This window comes from Pan troglodytes, chromosome 2 (assembly GCF_028858775.2).
Source record: "Pan troglodytes isolate AG18354 chromosome 2, NHGRI_mPanTro3-v2.0_pri, whole genome shotgun sequence".
NCBI classification, from domain to species: domain Eukaryota; kingdom Metazoa; phylum Chordata; class Mammalia; order Primates; family Hominidae; genus Pan; species Pan troglodytes.
This window is the reverse complement of record NC_086015.1, coordinates 55,605,982-55,623,862: the sequence shown is the minus strand read 5'-3', so window position 1 is coordinate 55,623,862 and position 17,881 is coordinate 55,605,982. Positions and strand designations below refer to the sequence as shown.

The following is a 17,881-nucleotide window of genomic DNA, read 5'->3' as shown; positions in this document are numbered from 1 at the left end:
GGCTATTTTGACAAGAAAACACCTTAAAGTAACAATAACAACAAAACTATAAACCTTGGAAATCCCATTTGTTCATTCCTTCCTGTATCAACTGTTTCCTGAGCACCAACTCTCTGTATCTATTTATACATATACATATATGTGTGTGTATGTGTGTGTGTGTGTGTGTGTGTATATATATATATAGAGAGAGAGAGAGAGAGAGTCCCCAACCTGCGATGGTTTAACTTACAATTGTGCGAAAATGACACACATTCAGTAGAAACTGTGCTTCAAATTTTAGATTTTTCCCAGGCTAGTGACATATGGAACTATACTCTCTGGCAATGCTGAGTAGCAGCAACGAGCCGAAGCTTCCAGTCCACCATGCTATCATGAAGTGTGCAGTTTTCTGTGCTGCCAGATGATTTTGACTGTAGACAATGTAAGTGCTCTTTATTTTTTTATTTTTAGACAAGGTCCAGCTCTGTTGGCCAGGCTGGAGTGTGGGTGGAGTGCAGAGGCACAATCATAGCTCACTGCAGCCTCAAATTCCTGGGTTCAAGCAATCCTTCTGCCTAAGACCTCCTGAGTAGCTAGGACGACAGGCACATACAACCATGCCTGGCTAAGACAGTGTTAAGTGTTCTGAGCACCTTTAAGGTAGTCTAGCCCAAACTATGATGTTCAGTAGGTTAGGTGTATTAAATAGACTTTCAACTTACAATATTTTCAACTTACGATGCATTTATCAGGATGTAACCCCATTGTACATGGAGGAACACTTGTATATAATCGCAGGTGCTATTCTAGAGTTTGGGGACACAGCAGGAAGCACAACAAAGCATGCAGGGAATACTTAGGGCTGGTGTGTGGCAGGAGGAGCTGCTAGTTTATATAGGGGAGGTCAGTGAAGTTCTCACTGAGCAGAAACCAAAAGGAAGGAAGGAAGCCATAAAGACATCTTGAGGGAGTGTGTTCCAGGAAGACTGAGCACCAACGGCAGAGGAGGAGTGGCTGGGAGTACACAGGAGCTAGAAGTATGTTTTACCCAAGTTATTCATTCATTCACATTCAGTCCATCATTTGCTAACCTGCTATACTATGTCTATCATGTGTCAGGCACTGTGCATGTCTGTTTGTCTCTCTTATCACTTTACTATTAGCTGTAAAGGCCATTCCTTCTTGAGGGTAAAAAAATAAAAACCATGGTAAAGAGATGGCTAGTTGGGTTAGCTCTTTGATAAAGTAAATATAGCAAAATATTAACTAGTAAATTCACTGACCAATTCTTTCCATTTTTTCTGTATATTTCAAATTTTCTTTTCTTTTCTTTTTTTTTTTTTTTGAGATGCAGTTTCACTCTGTCACCCAGGCTGGCATGCAGTGGCACGATCTCAGCTCACTGCAACCTCCACCTCCTGGGCTCAGGTGATTCTCCTGCCTCAGCCTCCTGAGTAGCTGGAACTACAGGTGTGCACCACCACACCCAGCTAATTTTTGTATTTTTAGCAGAGACGGGGTTTTACCATGTTGGCCAGGCTGTTTTCTAACTCCTGACCTCAGGTGATCCTCCTGCCTCAGCCTCCCAAAGTGGTGGGATTACAGGCATCAGCCACTGCGCCCAGCCTCAAATTTTCACACTAAAATCAGAGAAGAGGTAAATCATCTTTTTTTTTTTTTTTTTTTTTGAGATGGAGTCTCACTCTGTCACCCAGGCTGGAGTGCAGTGGCGCAATCTTGGCTTACTGCAAGCTCCACCTCCTGAGTTCATACCATTCTCCTGCCTCAGCCTCCCAAGTAGCTGGGACTACAGGCGCCCGCCACCACGCCTGGCTAATTTTTTGTATTTTTAGTAGAGACGGGGTCTCACCGTGTTAGCCAGGATGGTCTCGATCTCCTGACCTCCCAAAGTGCTGGGATTACAGGCATGAGCCACCGCACCCGGCCATAAATAATCTTTTACAAGACAAACTGCTGCAGATAAATACATCAACAATCAGATCATCCTCAAATTCCTATCTTCCAAAATAAAAACTGAAGTACAAGTCTCTAGTCATTTAACATAAAAAGTACTGCAGAACTGCAATCTCTTACTAAGCTTCAGATAATTTGAAACATAACATCTATCTTCTCCTGAACAGAAAAGAAAAAAAGAAAAGCAAACTAGATTATTTAGAGTTTTGGAAAACTAGAACTTAAGAATTGTTCAGAGTTAGAAATAACAGGAATTACGAGTGTGTGTGTGCAGATGGTTCATGTACTTAGCCTCTCAAAGTAAAAAACAGCTGTGAAATGATCTAGTAATAAAATTTAAATTTTTGCATTAATAACTCACTTCCAAAAACATCTGCAAAGGGCATTAAGGGACAGGGGATAAATGTGATTGACAAATACAAATTCATATAATTAATGCTGAGCTACCATTCACTTAGTGACCTGGCAGATTTTAAATCTCTGTAGAAACGACTATCCAGCCAGACGTGGTTGCTCATGCTTGTAATCCCAGCACTTTGGGAGGCCGAGGCAGGCGGATCACGAGGTCAGGAGATCAAAACCATCCTGGCTAACACGTGTGAAACCCCATCTCTACTAAAAAATACAAAAAATTAGCCGGGCGTGGTGGCGGGCGCCTGTAGTCCCAGCTACTCGGGAGGCTGAGGCAGGAGAATGGCGTGAACCCGGGAGGCGGAGCTTGCAGTGAGCCGAGATCACGCCACTGCACTCCAGCCTGGGCGACACAGCGAGACTCCCATCTCAAGAAAAAAAAAAAGAAAGAAATCACTACCCTGTGTCACTGGTTCATTTAATAGGTTTTAGAAAGGAAGTAGTAAATCAATTAGATATCAACAACTTTGAAAGTAAAATTTACTTCTTAATATTTGCAGTGAAATTTATTTCTGAATGTTAGTATATTCATCAGTAACTACTCTGTGTTTGGAAGTCAATGGTTGTAAACAGCACAACCCCTCTCTGTCATCCTAGACTCCTTGAGATAAGAGTGTTTTGGCCAGGCATGGTGGCTCACATCTGTAATCCCAGCACTTTGGGAGGCTGAAGTGGGCAGATCACCTGAGGTCAGGAGTTCAAGACCAGCCCAAAAAACATGGTGAAACCCCCATCTCTACTAAAAATACAAAATTAGCCAGGCATAGTAGCGCGTGCCTATAATCCCAGCTACTCGGGAGGCTGAAGCAGAAGAATCACCTGAACCCAGGAGGTGGAGATTCCAGTGAGCTGAGATCCCACCACTGCACTCCAGCCTGGGCAACAAGAGTGAAACGCCATCTCAAAAAAAAAAAAAAAAAGTGTTTCCTTTGCAGTGTGCTTGGCTGATTTTAGAGAACCATTTTTAATTAGCAAGTACTTTTAGGCAACCTGAATGCCTGTCATTCTAGAGAAGAAATTGTGTGGTGGAGACAGAGACTTCCCAAAAAAAAAAAAAAAAAAAGGCAACAAAGATCCTGGTGTGGTGGTTCATGCCTGTAATCCTAGCACTTTGGGAGGCCATGGTGGGGGAATTGCTTGAGCCCAGGAGTTCAAGACAAGCCTGGGCAACACAGCGATGCCCATATCTACAAAATATACAAAAACTAGCTGGACATGGTGGTGTGCACCTGTAGCCCAGCTACTTGGGAGACTGAGGCAGGAGGATCACTTGAGCCCAGGCAACAAGTGAAAAGGAGGAAAGGCTGGTCTTGATGGGCAGCAGCAGTCAACTGTATTCTTCTCTAAGGGGCTCCACCCTCACACACACATACGTCTATGTGGGCATAGCCTTTCAGAACACAAGGCAGCCTTGATTCAGTAGTCAGCTCTTAGTAGAACTGTTAGACAGACATGGTTGGTGGCGGTGGGGGTGGGGTGGTGATAAAGAAAATAATCCATCTCCCTCATTTGCTCCTCATTCTAGGCAAAACACTGCTACAATCTCCAGTGACAAGGGGCTCTGCCTCTAATACACAGAAACCAGGAGAGCAATAATGGGTATGCTGCACCTTAATGAGGACCTGTGTTCTTACAGTGCAAGTTCTGGGAATCAAATTGTATTTTAATGAAACTGGAGAACTAGCTATTTAAAGGAACTCTAAAGAGGGCTGCTCTGAAAAGCAAATATTCAACCCCTAAGTGTTTTAATAAGTCTACAGTTTAATATATTAGGTTTGTTAAAAGGAGGCTGTAATTATGAAGAAACCCATAGCCAATCCTAGCCTAGCACCTCATAGCAATCGTGAGAGTGAAGGAAAATATTGTTCTGCCTTGCTAAGTTCAAAGACAACGCCACCTGTCAATAGAGTGGTACCTGGCCAACAATCAGCAGAATTAATCATGCAGGCACAGGCCTTAGAGACATGAGGCATGGCAAGGTGGGGATATTAGGATATACACAAGAGGAAACACACACACAAACAAAGCCTTTGTTCACAAAGCAGACGACCAGGCTTGCAGAGTTCACACTGAAATCATAAGACTCCGAGCACACACGCTGCCTCATCATTGTGAGGCAGCTCATGAAATTTCACAGATGTCATTATGGTCCTTGATAGCATCATGATTGTTCCTTTTAAATAAAAAGATCCTTCCCAGACTGCCATGTCCTCATTAATTTTGGTGACCTTCAGTAGTACTAAATTCTGTCAAGTGGTCTCAAAGCAAGTCCACAGCAAGCGCAAATGACTTGTTTTTTTTCTTGAAGAATATCTATACAAAACACTGGATTTGAGCTAATTTACAAGGGGAAGAAAGTCTTTTAAGAGTAGAAAAACAGGCCAGGCATAGTGGCTCACTCCTATAATCCCAACACTTTGGGAGACTGAGGCAGGAGAATCGTTTGAGCCCAGGAGTTTGAGACCAGCCTGGGCTGGGCTTTTTTGTAGAGAAGACCCCACCTCTACAAAAAAAAAAAAAAAAAAAAAAAAAAAACATTAGCCAGGCATAGTGGTGTGTACCTGTAGTCCCAGCTACTTGGGAGGCTGAGGTGGGAGAATCACTTGAGCCCGGGAGGTTAAGGCTGCAATGAGCCATGACTGTACCACTGTACTCCAGCCTAGGTAACAGAGCCAGTCTCGAAAAATAAATAAATAAATAAATAATTTTTAATAAGAACAGCAGGAAAACATTCAGTCCAAAGCTTTGGTCAATACCCTTAAAAAAAATAGACAAGGAATTTACATAATTCAAAGACAAAAGAAAGAGTTCAGTTACTCTATAGTAAGTACTATAGAGTATATATATTATAGTATATATAGCACATATATATATATATATAGTATATATAGTACTGTAGAGTACTATACGGAGTATAGTACTCACCAAGTACCCACAGAATTCTTCCAGTCTGCTGAGAGATCCACTATGGACTGTTAAAGTTCTTTCCAAATACCTTCCTATGCAAAACAGACACTACTCCAATCACACCCAATGCATACTTCAAACCTCCATGTAGCCCAATGCCTTTTGAGTGTCTATCAGTTACATAAAAAAAATTTAGATACACACAAAGCAGCCACAGAGCTAAACTGACAAAACAGCTCAACATTTTACTTGGAAATATAATGATGATTTTGGCAATTTGAAACTTAAGAGAAAATAAGAAACAAAAGGTGAACAAATGCATTCAAGACTCGAAGGACCAGGGCCACAGAAGACAACTCTCTCCACAGGAGACAACTACCTCCAAAAGATAGCACAATGTAGCCTGGCCCAGGGATTCAGAACCTAGCATAGCACTAAAGACATGTTTACAGAATCAGTCAAGAAACCTAATTCCAGCCACAGCTCTATGAATAACTAGCTGCATGACTTTGGGCAAGTCAGTCCTCCCTCAGCTTCAATCACTCCTCTTATTCCAACCCAGGGGAGAAATGGGCCTGAGTTAATCTTCAAGATCTCTTCCAGATTCTAAAACAGCAATTCTCAAAGTGTGGTCTGGGAACCCCTGGGAGTCCCCAAGACCCTTTCAATGGAACCACAATGTCAAAATTATGGTTTAAAGAGCCATTTAGGGAGTCTCTGAGCCCACCATGGCTCAAGAGACTACCCCAGTTTAAAAAAAAAAAAAAGCCATTCAAAGTGCAAGATAAAAAATGGATTTTTATGTTAATAAAGTACAAAAAAATTCCTTGAGGTAATTTTTTCAAACTCTGTATTACAATTAACCTTTAAGAAGCTACCACTTGTCGGCCGGGCGTGGTGGCTCATGCCTGTAATCCCAGCACTTTGGGAGGCCGAGGCAGGCAGATCACCTGAGGTCGGGAGTTCAAGATCAGCCTGACTAACATGGAGAAATCCCGTCTCTACTAAAAAAAAAAAAAAAAAAAAAAATTAGCTGGGCGTGGTGGCACATGTCTGGAATCCCAGCTACTTGGGAGGCTGAGGCAGGATAATTGCTTGAACCCGGGAGGTGGAGGTTGTGGTGAGCTGAGATCGGGCCATTGTACTCTAGTCTGGGCAAGAAGAGCGAGACTCAAAAAAAAAAAAAAAAAAAAGAAGCTACCACTTATCAGAGTTTTGGCATAGTACCAAAGAATATACACAATCTGAAAAGGCTTTATTAAAACACATGCCTTCCTTTTCCAACTACATTTCTGTGTGAGGCTCGTTTTTCTTCATGTGCTTCAACAATACAGTAAGTCAACATCAAAACAATAAGTCACAACAGGCTATATGTTGAAGGAGATCTAGGAATCTAGCTGTCTCTATGGAGCCAGACATCTTCAAATTTTCAAATGTGTAAAACAATTCTACTCTTCCAATTTTATTGTTTTAGAAAATATTTTTCATTAAAAAGGTTATTTGCTAACATGTAAGTTTATTAATTTTTAAGATATATTAACATTCTTGGCCGGGCATGGTGGCTCATGCCTGTAATCCTAGCACTTTGGAAGGCCAAGGTGGGCAGATCACGAGGTCAGGAGATCGAGACCACCCTGGCCAACATGGTGAAACCCCATCTCTACTAAAAATACAAAAATTAGCTGGGCGTGGTGGCGCGTGCCTATAATCCCAGCTACGCAGGAGGCTGAGACAGGAGAATTGCTTGAACCCGGGAGGCAGGAGGCGGAGGTTGCAGTGAGCCGAGATCATGCCACTGCACACCAGCCTGGCGACATAGCAAGACTCCGTCTCAAAAAAAAAAAAAAAAAAAAAGATACATTAACATTCTTAAATTTCTGATACAAGAAATATGCAAATATTGATAGGTATAATCCACATAAACAAAAGCTCACTGGAGGCCTCAACAACTTTTAAGAGTATAAGAGGGTCCTAAGAGCAAAAAGTTTGAGAACTGCTGTTCTAAGACTACAAAACTCTAAGATCTATGATCTCCCTCAAATTTTCAGGCGTCACAAAGAAAAAATTTTACCTTTTTTTTTTTTTTTTTTAGACAGAGTCTTGCTCTGTCACCCAGGCTAGAGTCCAATGGCACAATCTTGGTTCACTGAAACCTCCACCTCCCGGGTTCAAGCAATTCTCCTGCTTCAGCATCTCGAGTAGCTGAGATTACAGGCACCTGCCACCACGCCCAGATAATTTTTTGTATTTTTAGTAGAGACGGGGTTTCACCATGTTGGCCAGGCTGGTCTCGAACTCCTGACCTCAGGTGATCCACCTGCCTTGGCCTCCCAAAGTGCTAGGATTACAGGCATGAGCCACCGCGCCCATCCAAGAATTTTTACATTTTTAAAATATAATATGCAGAGGACCAAATTACATGTGAACATCATAAAATATTTGAACTGTTCCATATTGTCTTCAAATAGGCCAGGCATGGTAACTCACGCCTTATAATCCCAGCACTTTAGGAGGCCAAGATGGGAGGAATGCTTGAGCCCAGAAGTTTGAGACCAGCCTGGGAAGCCCATGGTTGAGACTGCAGTAAGCTGTGATCGTGTCACTGCCCTCCATTCAGCCTGGGAAACAGTGAGACTTTGTCTCAAAACAACAACAGTCCGGGCACAGTGGTTCAAGCCTGTTATCCCAGCACTTTGGGAGGCTGAGGCAGGTGGATCACGAGGTCAGGAGATCGAGACCATCCTGGCTAACATGGTGAAACCCCATCTCTACTAAAAATAGAAAAAATTAGCCGGGTGTGGTGGCATGCACCTGTAGTCCCAGCTACTCGGGAGGCTGAGACAGGAGAATCGCTTGAACCCAGAAAGCGGGGGTTTCAGTGAGCCGAGATCACGCCACTGTACTCCAGCCTGGGCAACAGAGCGAGACTCCATCTCAAAAAACAAAACAACAACAACAACAAAATATAAGATTAATCTGACACATAAATGATATATGTATTTTACAAACATATTATTGATAGGTTATTTTACATGTGTAAATAGCCATCAAAGGCAAGCTTTCTCAATGACTGAAGTTAATGCTGCATTTGCAAAGTCAAATTTTCACTTGTACCACTGAATCTGCTATCCACAACTGATTTAAAATGGAGAAGGGCTGAGAGGTTCTGTGTTTCCCCTCAAGACTTCCCTGGCTTAGACCCTTCAAGTAGGAAGTCATTGAACAGCACACCCCTACAGGATTATTCCCAGACGCCTTGAGTAAACAGAGGCAAAGTTCTAGAAGGCCATTCTGAGGGGAGCAAATGAAAGGTTCGTTTCCTTCTCCATGGAATCATGGCCAGCAGGAAAAAAAAAAAGGCAGAGTTGTGGGGGGTGGAGGGTAGAGAACAATTAGGAAGAGATGAGCTAAAGCAGGGATGACAGTTTGAGCTATGAGAAGCCTGTGTGACAGACACTGCTCCACCCTCTAGAAAGCTGAGCTCTGAAAAATTCACTCACACACACACAAACAAAACAAAAAACATCAGACCAGTGTAAAATGAAGGTGATAAGAAGAGGAAAAAAATAAGATCTCTGGATACAGGGGGTGAGGCAAGAATGAGAAAGAAATTCTTTGCTTGTGAACAAAGGCTTTGTTTGTGTGTGTGTTTCCTCCTGTGTATGTAGGATGTTACCATTTGACCTATGAGTCCTGTGTCTTTCCACACAGCTATAACTTCTTAAGCTGGTGATTACTGGCCAGGCACAGTGGCTCATTCTCAGGACTTTTGAGAAGCCAAGGTGGGAGGATTGCTTGAGCCCAGGAGTTTGAGACCAGCCTGAGCAACATAGTGAGACCTCATCTCTACAAAAAAATTTAAAAATTAGCCAGCATGCTAGTGCCCACCTATAGTCTGAGGCCAGAGGATCATTTGAGCTCAGGTGTTCAAGGTTCCAGTGGGTCATGATCATACCACTGCACTTCAGCCTGGGTGACAGAGTAACCCTGACTCAAAAAAAAAAAAAGAAAAGAGAAGGGAGACTACAGAAACAAGAACCCACATGGCAGGGACATGGAGGGTCCACTTTCCTCAGACTTCCCTAAGCCTAAGTCAGCCCTGAGTTCAGAACAGCTTAAAAGCAGATCAGGTTTATCTGCTAGACAATGAGACTGAAGAGGCTTGGAAAAAAGCCAAGCCATGCTCAGTGTCTCATCCTTCCAACTCCCCAATCACCACTGCCTCCATTCTCCCTTGCCAGTCTCTTCTCAAAGTACAAGCCCTCTGAGGATCCTCCCTCTCCTGAGAGCTCTATCACAGAGCCACAGAGCTCAGTCTGGGTGCTTTCGAGCCCAGACCAATATAAGCTGCACACAGAGGAGATGTTTTGCCCTTCATAGCCGCATGAACATTCAGTATGAACTGTGTGACAAAGATTCTATCTAGTCAAACTACTCACCAGACATGATCCTGAAAAGCTCTGTGGAAGTAGCATTTCAACAAATCAAAGCTTTTAAATAAGACCGTGCAGGAATTCTATATGAATCCTTTTATAATGCAAATAGGAACAGTGCCTCACGCCTGTAATCCCTGCACTTTGGGAGGCCGAGGTGGGTGGATCACTTGAGGCCAGGAGTTCGAGACCAGCTTGGCCAACACAGTGAAACCCTGTTTCTACTAAAAATACAAAAATTAGCCGGTTGTGGTGGTGCGTGCCTGTAGTCCCAGCTACCTGGTAGACTGAGGCAGGAGAATCGCTTGAACCCAGGAGATAGAGGTTGCAGTGGGTCCAGACTGCACCACTGTACTCCAGCCTAGGCGACAGAGTCTCGTTAATAATAATAACAACCACCGCTGATTTTCTGAGCTGACACTGGTCACTTTCGATTTTCAATTACCAATTCTTTTAAAATAGCTACACCTACATGGTATATAGGTTGTTTCTATAGTTTTTCCTTAATTGGTATCTACTACAAATAAAAGTGTTAATGGATGACTACTACGTTGTGATATATACTTTTGTATTTTCAAAATATTCTACAGAAAATAATATAACATACTAATATTATTGCATTTGGATGGTTATTAACGCTTTTCCACTGTGACTTTGCCAGTGACTTGGGCACTCTATGCACTTAGCTTCAAGACAGGAGTAAACTCTTTTGGCTCTGCTTCTCACAGTTCTAAAATCAATGGTAATGTTAGTCAGCTGCAGGCCCTTTGTGGTGCTTTGTGTATAAGACAAAATATATTTGGTCTCTGTCCCAGGTTCCCAGCACAGAACTCCTAAAATCCTTGGAATTTCCTACGTGATAGGAGTGTCTTTTGTTATTTATAATCAGCCCCTTTTGATCACACCAGAGTTTATGCTAATAAACTTAGGGTGGGGCCCCTAGATAGCCTCAGGATGGGACTGGAAAGACCTAGAAAGACCCCGTCCCTAGAATGACCAGGGACTACAGGGTGGAACTTTCAGCCCCACCCACTGAACTCTAAGAAGTAGGGTTGTGGGGGCTAGAAATTGAGCTCTATAAAAATTATTGAACAATGAGATTTAGAGCACTTCCAGGTTGGAGAACACATCAAAGTGCTGGGAGGGTGACACTCCAGGATAGGGCACAGAAGCTCTGTGCTCCACTCCCTCCATACCTTGTCCTTGGCATCTCTTCCACTTCACCGTTCCTGAGTTGTATCCTTTATGAGAAACAGGTAAACCTAAGCAAAATGTGTTCCTGAGTTCTATGGGCCATTCAGGCAAATTATTAAACCTGAGGAGGGGTCTTGGGAATGCCCTATTCATAGCTGGTTGGTCAGAAGTTACTGGTGGGCCAAGACTTGAGACTAGTGTCTAAAGTGGGGGTGTTGTTGCAATACCGAGCCCTTAGCCTGTGGTATCTGCTCCAACTCCCGGCAGTGTCAGAATTGAATACTGTTGAACATCTAGTTGGTGTCCAGAGAATCAGAAAATTGATTGTTAGTGTTGGAAACACCATGGTGCTGTTTGGAGAAGTGATTGTTGGTGTTGGAAATATAGTGTCACATGGATTTAAGTGGCAAATAAGGGTAAAAAGTTTCTATCTGCAAAATGCAACAGAAAGTTTGAAGATGGATTTGACTTCCCATGTGTAAAAATAAACTGTGGAATTATTTCAACACAACCGGTAAACTGTACCTTTTCTTATCTATATACTACTTATTTAACTTTTTTGTTTGCCTGTGATATAGCCTCAGAGGTCCTGAGAACACATGCCCCTAAACTGTACCTTTAAACTACTAAATGTCACATTTCTAGTTGACTTAGTAATTAAATGGTACCGGGGTTTGTAAATGGAAATACATAGTGAGTTTCACCCCCTCAATTCACAAAGGAAGACAGGAATCTCACATGAACCAAATTTGTTTCAGATACTGTTTTCCATATTTTAAGTAATAATAAAACTGATAATGAGAATTAGGAGAAAACTGTTTTCCATATTTTAAGTAATAATAAAACTGATAATGAGAATTAGGATAGGAACAGGAGGCAGGGAAATTCTGGGCAGAAGAGGGCAGGTCCCTGGCAAGGGCCCCACCCTCAAGCCTGGAACCATGGCCCAAAGTGAGAACTTACATCTGTTTTCCCACTCAAATGTTTTCCTTTTCCAAAACCACCCATGGCCCGCCCTGCCCCCCATCCTGCACCCATAAAAATCCCAGGCTTGAGGTGGAGCTTGCAGTGAGCCAAGATTGCGCCGCTGCACTGCAGTCTGGGCGACACCATGAGACTCCGTCTCAAAAAATAAAAAATAAAAAGCCCAGGCTCAGCCTGCAGAGAGAGGAGAAGCAGGTGTGCATCAGAGACTACGGTTGGATGTCACAGAAAAGTGGCTTGACTTCAGAGGGACAGCTTGATGGTGTAGCTTTGGAGAGGAGTCCGGCCAGGGAAGGCCTACAGGGGAAGATTACGGTCCCGCTCTGTCCCCTTTTCAGCTCCCCTTCTGACTGAGAGCCACTTTCATCTGCAATAAAATCCCCCACATTTACCACCTTCAATTCGTTTGTGTGACCTCATCCTTCCTGGACACCGAACAAGAACTCAGGTACTATGAGGGTGGGTGCAAGAGGCTGTCACACGGACCCTCCACTGAGCTGTTAACACTTAAGCCATCCACAGATTACAAAGCTAAAAGAGTACTGCAACACTTCCTCTAGGGCTTCAGGGGTCACAGGCACCCTCCCCTAGATGCTGCCACGAGGCCAGTAAAGAGTTTGCTCTTCCCAGCGCCCAAAAGCACTAGCCCCAGCTCCTGCACCCACTCACCAGTGCTCCCCCTCCCACGATGAGTAGAGCAGCAAGTGAGCGGAGTTCACTCCTGCTAGTCCCCATGTACTCCAGTTCCCACCCATGAGGGGGTCAGGGAAATATCCTGCTTCAAAATTAGCAGAACCAATGAAGATCATTAGTGATCTGAGCAGTTCAAAATACATTCCATCAGCAGTCTAACCATCAGCAGTCTATCTCCTCTCCCTTGGCCAACATACCCCCTTAGGCTACCAAATCTATTAGTTGCTACAAAAATGCATAGGAATTGAATTACACAAATGAGTTATATTCAAACACAATCCTTTTCCTCTCAAGGAAGCAGCATTGTTCCCTAGAATGTCATGAGGAAGTCAGGATCAGAATGAGAATTAGAAGACAAGGATCCTGGGACTACCTGTGTATACCTCAACATATATGTAAAATAATCCTCCAAAAACTGTTTCAGATTATAACAGACTAACTGTAATGAGGTATCCTGGGTTAGATCCTGGACCAGGGGGTGGGGCAGGGGGGAAGTGTGGGGGAAAAAATAGCTACAAGGGCCTAGGGGAAATAATAGTTGGGGACAACTGATGCCATTGAGTACAGAATATAAATTAGATAATAGTATTGTATCAATATTAAATTTCCTGATTTTGAGAATTGGTCTGTGGTTATGTAACAGAACATCCTTAGGAAATACATAATGATGTGTCTATGAATGAAATAATAAAGTATTTAGAGGTAAAAATAAATAAGTAACTGGGGGGAGGTTCCAAGATGGCCAAATAGGAATAGCTCCAGTCTACAGCTCCCAGCGTAAGCAACACAGAAGACGGGTGATTTCTGAATTTCCAACTGAGGTACCAGGTTCATCTCACTGGGGCTTGTCAGACACTGGGTGGAGCCCACGGAGTGTGAGCCAAAGCAGAGACACACATAGGCTCAAAATAAAGGGATGGAGGAAGATCTACCAAGCAAATGGAAAACCAAAAAAAGCAGGGGTTGCAATCCTAGTCTCTGATAAAACAGACTTTAAACCAACAAAGATCAAAAGAGACAAAGAAGGCCATTACATAATGGTAAAGGGATCAATTCGACAAGAAGAGCTAACTATCCTAAATATATATCCACCCAATACAGGAGCACCCAGATTCATAAAGCAAGTCCTTAGAGACCTAAAAAGAGACTTAGACTCCCAAACAATAATAATGGGAGATTTTAACACCCCACTGTCAACATTAGACAGATCAACGAGACAGACACTTAACAAGGATATCCAGGAATTGAACTCAGCTCTGCACCAAGCAGACTTAATAGACATCTACAGAATTCTCCACCCCAAATCAATAGAATATACATTCTTCTCAGCACCACATCACACTTATTCCAAAATTGACCACACAGTTGGAAGTAAAGCACTCCTCTGCAAATGTAAACGAACAGAAATTATAACAAACTGTCTCTCAGACCACAGTGCAATCAAATTAGAACTCAGGATTAAGAAACTCACTCAAAACCACCCAACTACATGGAAACGGAACAACCTGCTCCTGAATGACTACTGGGTACATAACGAAATGAAGGCAGAAATAAAGATGTTCTTTGAAACCAATGAGAGCAAAGACACAACATACCAGAATCTCTGGGACACATTTAAAGCAGTGTGTAGAGGGAAATTTATAGCACTAAATGCCCACAAGAGAAAGCAGGAAAGATCTAAAACTGACACCCTAACATCACAATTAAAAGAACTAGAGAAGGAAGAGCAAACACATTCAAAAGCTAGCAGAAGGCAGGAAATAGATCAGAGCAGAACTGAACGAAATAGAGACACAAAAATCCCTTCAAAAAAAAATCAGTGAATCCAGGAGCTGGTTTTTTGAAAAGATCAACAAAATTGATAGACTGCTAACAAGAATAATAAAGAAGAAAAGAGAGAAGAATCAAATAGACACAATAAAAATGATAAAGGGAACATCACCACCGATCCCACAGAAATACAAACTACCATCAGAGAATACTAGAAACACCTCTACACAAATAAACTAGAAAATCTAGAAAAAATGGATAAATTCCCGGACCCATACACCCTCCCAAGACTAAACCAGGAAGAAGCTAAATCCCTGAATAGACCAATAACAGGTTCTGAAATTGAGGCAATAATTAATAGCCTACCAACCAAAAAAAGTCCAGGACCAGATGGATTCAGAGCCGAATCCTACCAGAGGTACAAAGAGGAGCTGGTACCATTCCTTCTGAAACTATTCCAATCAACAGAAAACAAGGCAATCCTCCCTAACTCATTTTATGAGGCCAGCATCATCCTGATACCAAAGCCTGGCAAAGACACAACAAAAAAAGAGAATTTTAGACCAATATCCCTGATGAACATCGATGCAAAAATCCTCAATAAAATACTGGCAAACTGAATCCAGCAGCACATCAAAAAGCTTATCCATCACGATCAAGTTGGTTTCATCCCTGGGATGCAAGGCTGTTCAACATACACAAATCAATAAATGTAATCCAGCATATAAACAGAACCAAAGACAAAAACCACATGTCTATCTCAATAGATGCAGAAAAGGCCTTTGACAAAATTCAACAGCCCTTCATGCTAAAAACTCTCAATAAACTAGGTATTGATGGAACATATCTCAAAATAATAAGAGCTATCTATGACAAACTCACAGCCAATATCATACTGAATGGGCAAACACTGGAAGCATTCTCTTTGAAAACTGGCACAAGACAGGGATGCCCTCTCTCACCACTCCTATCCAACATAGTGTTGGAAGTTCTGGCCAGGGCAATCAGGCAGGAGAAAGAAATAAAGGGTATTCAATTAGGAAAAGAGGAAGTGAAATTGTCCCTGTTTGCAGATGACATGATTGTATACTTAGAAAACCCCATTGTCTCAGCCCAAAATCTCCTTAAGCTGATAAGCAACTTCAGCAAAGTCTCAGGATACAAAATCAGTGTGCAAAAATCACAGCATTCCTGTACACCAATGACAGACAAACAGAGAGCCAAATCATGAGTGAACTCCCATTCACAATTGCTACAAAGGGAATAAAATACCTAGGAATCCAACTTACAAGGGATGTGAAGGACCTCTTCAAGGAGAACTACAAACCACTGCTCAACGAAATATAAGAGGACACAAACAAATGGAAGAACATTCCATGCTCATGGATAGGAAGAATCATATCGTAAAAATGGCCATACTGCCCATGGTAATTTATAGATTCAATGCCATCCCCATGAAGCTACCAATGACTTTCTTCACAGAATTGGAAAAAAACTACTTTAAAGTTCATATGGAACCAAAAAAGAGCCTGCATTGCCAAGACAATCCTAAGCAAAAAGAACAAAGCTGGAGGCATCACGCTACCTGACTTCAAACTATACTACAAGGCTACAGTAACCAAAACAGCATGGTACCCGTACCAAAACAGAGATATAGACCAATGGAACAGAACAGAGCCCTCAGAAATAATACCACACATCTACAACCATCTGATCTTTGACAAACCTGACAAAAAACAAGAAATGGGGAAAGGATTCCCTATTTAATAAATGGTGCTGGGAAAACTGGCTAGCCATATGTAGAAAGCTAAAACTGGATCCCTTCCTTACACCTTATACAAAAATTAATTCAAGATGGATTAAAGACTTAAATGTTAGACCTAAAACCAAAAAAACCCTAGAAGAAAACCTAGGCAATACCATTCAGGACACAGGCATGGGCAAGGATTTCATGACTAAAACACCAAAATCAATGGCAACAAAAGCCAAAATTGACAAACGGGATCTAATTAAACTAAAGAGATTCTGCACAGCAAAAGAAATGACCATCAGAATGAACAGGCAACCTACAGAATGGGAGAAAATTTTTACAATCTACCCATCTGACAAAGGGCTAATATCCAGAATCTACAAAGAAGTTAAACAAATTTACAAGAAAAAATCAAACAACCCCATCAAAAAGTGGTTAAAGGATATGAACAGATACTTCTCAAAAGAAGACATTTATGCAGCCAACAGACACATGAAAAAATGCTCATCATCACTGGCCATCAGAGAAATGCAAATCAAAACCACAATGAGATACCATTTCACACCAGTTAGAATGGCGATCATTAAAAAAATCAGGAAACAACAGGTGCTGGAGAGGATGTGGAGAAATAGGAACACTTTTACACTGTTGGTGGGACTGTAAACTAGTTCAACCATTGTGGAAGACAGTGTGGCGATTCCTCAAGGATCTAGAACTAGAAATACCATTTGACCGGCCATCCCATTACTGGGTATATACCCAAAGGATTATAAATCATGCTGCTATAAAGACACATGCACACGTATGTTTATTGCAGCACTATTCACAATAGCAAAGACTTGGAACCAACCCAAATGTCCATCAGTGATAGGCTGGATTAAGAGAATGTGGTACACATACACCATGGAATACTATGCAGCCATAAAAAAAGATGAGTTCATGTCCTTTGTAGGGACATGGATGAAGCTGGAAACCATCATTCTGAGCAAACTATCACAAGTACAGAAAACCAAACACTGCATGTTCTCACTCATGGGTGGGAACTGAACAATAAGAACACTTGGACACAGGGTGGGGAACATCAAACACCGGGGCCTATCGTGGGGTGGGGGTGGGGGGAGGGATAGCATTAAGAGACACACCTAATGTAAATGACGAGTTAATGGGTGCAGCACACCAACATGGCACATGTATACATATGTAACAAACCTACACGTTGTGCACATATACCCTAGAACTTAAAGTATAATTTTTAAAAATAAATAAATAAATAACTTTCTAAAAGACAATTACAAGGAAGAAAATAAAAATTTCTTTCCCTAGTTCTCCAAAAATTTAAACACTTAACAAATCCCAAAATACCTCATTTCAAAGTATAGATTTGGGCCAGGCGCAGTGGCTCACCTGAGGTGAGGAGTTCGAGACCAGCGTGGCCAACATGGCAAAACCCCATCTCTACTAAAAATACAAAAATTAGTCAGGCGTGGTGGCGCACCTATAGTCCCACCTACTCGGGCGTGGTGGCGCATGCCTGTAATCCCAGCTATTTGGAGGCTGAGACAGAATAATCATTTGAACCCAGGAGGTGGAGGTTGCAGTGAGATTGTGTCACTGCACTCCAGCCTGGGAAACAGAGCAAGACTCCATCTCAAAAAAAAAAAAATAGATAGATTTGAAATATAACCTAACTGACTATTCTCTGTAGTTAGTTAATAACAAATTAGTAACAAACTTCCTTTCCTTTAAGACACAATGCCTTAGGGTTAAAAAGGCTAATTAAGCC

At 42.1% G+C, this 17,881-nt stretch overlaps 1 protein-coding gene across 8 annotated transcripts in view; it reads right to left on the bottom strand.

The window, feature by feature from the left end:
- The window catches only part of RAD54L2 (RAD54 like 2), a 127,385-nt gene that overhangs the window by 74,789 nt on the left and 34,715 nt on the right, over positions 1 to 17,881 (bottom strand). The gene's annotated exons all lie outside the window — the stretch shown is intronic.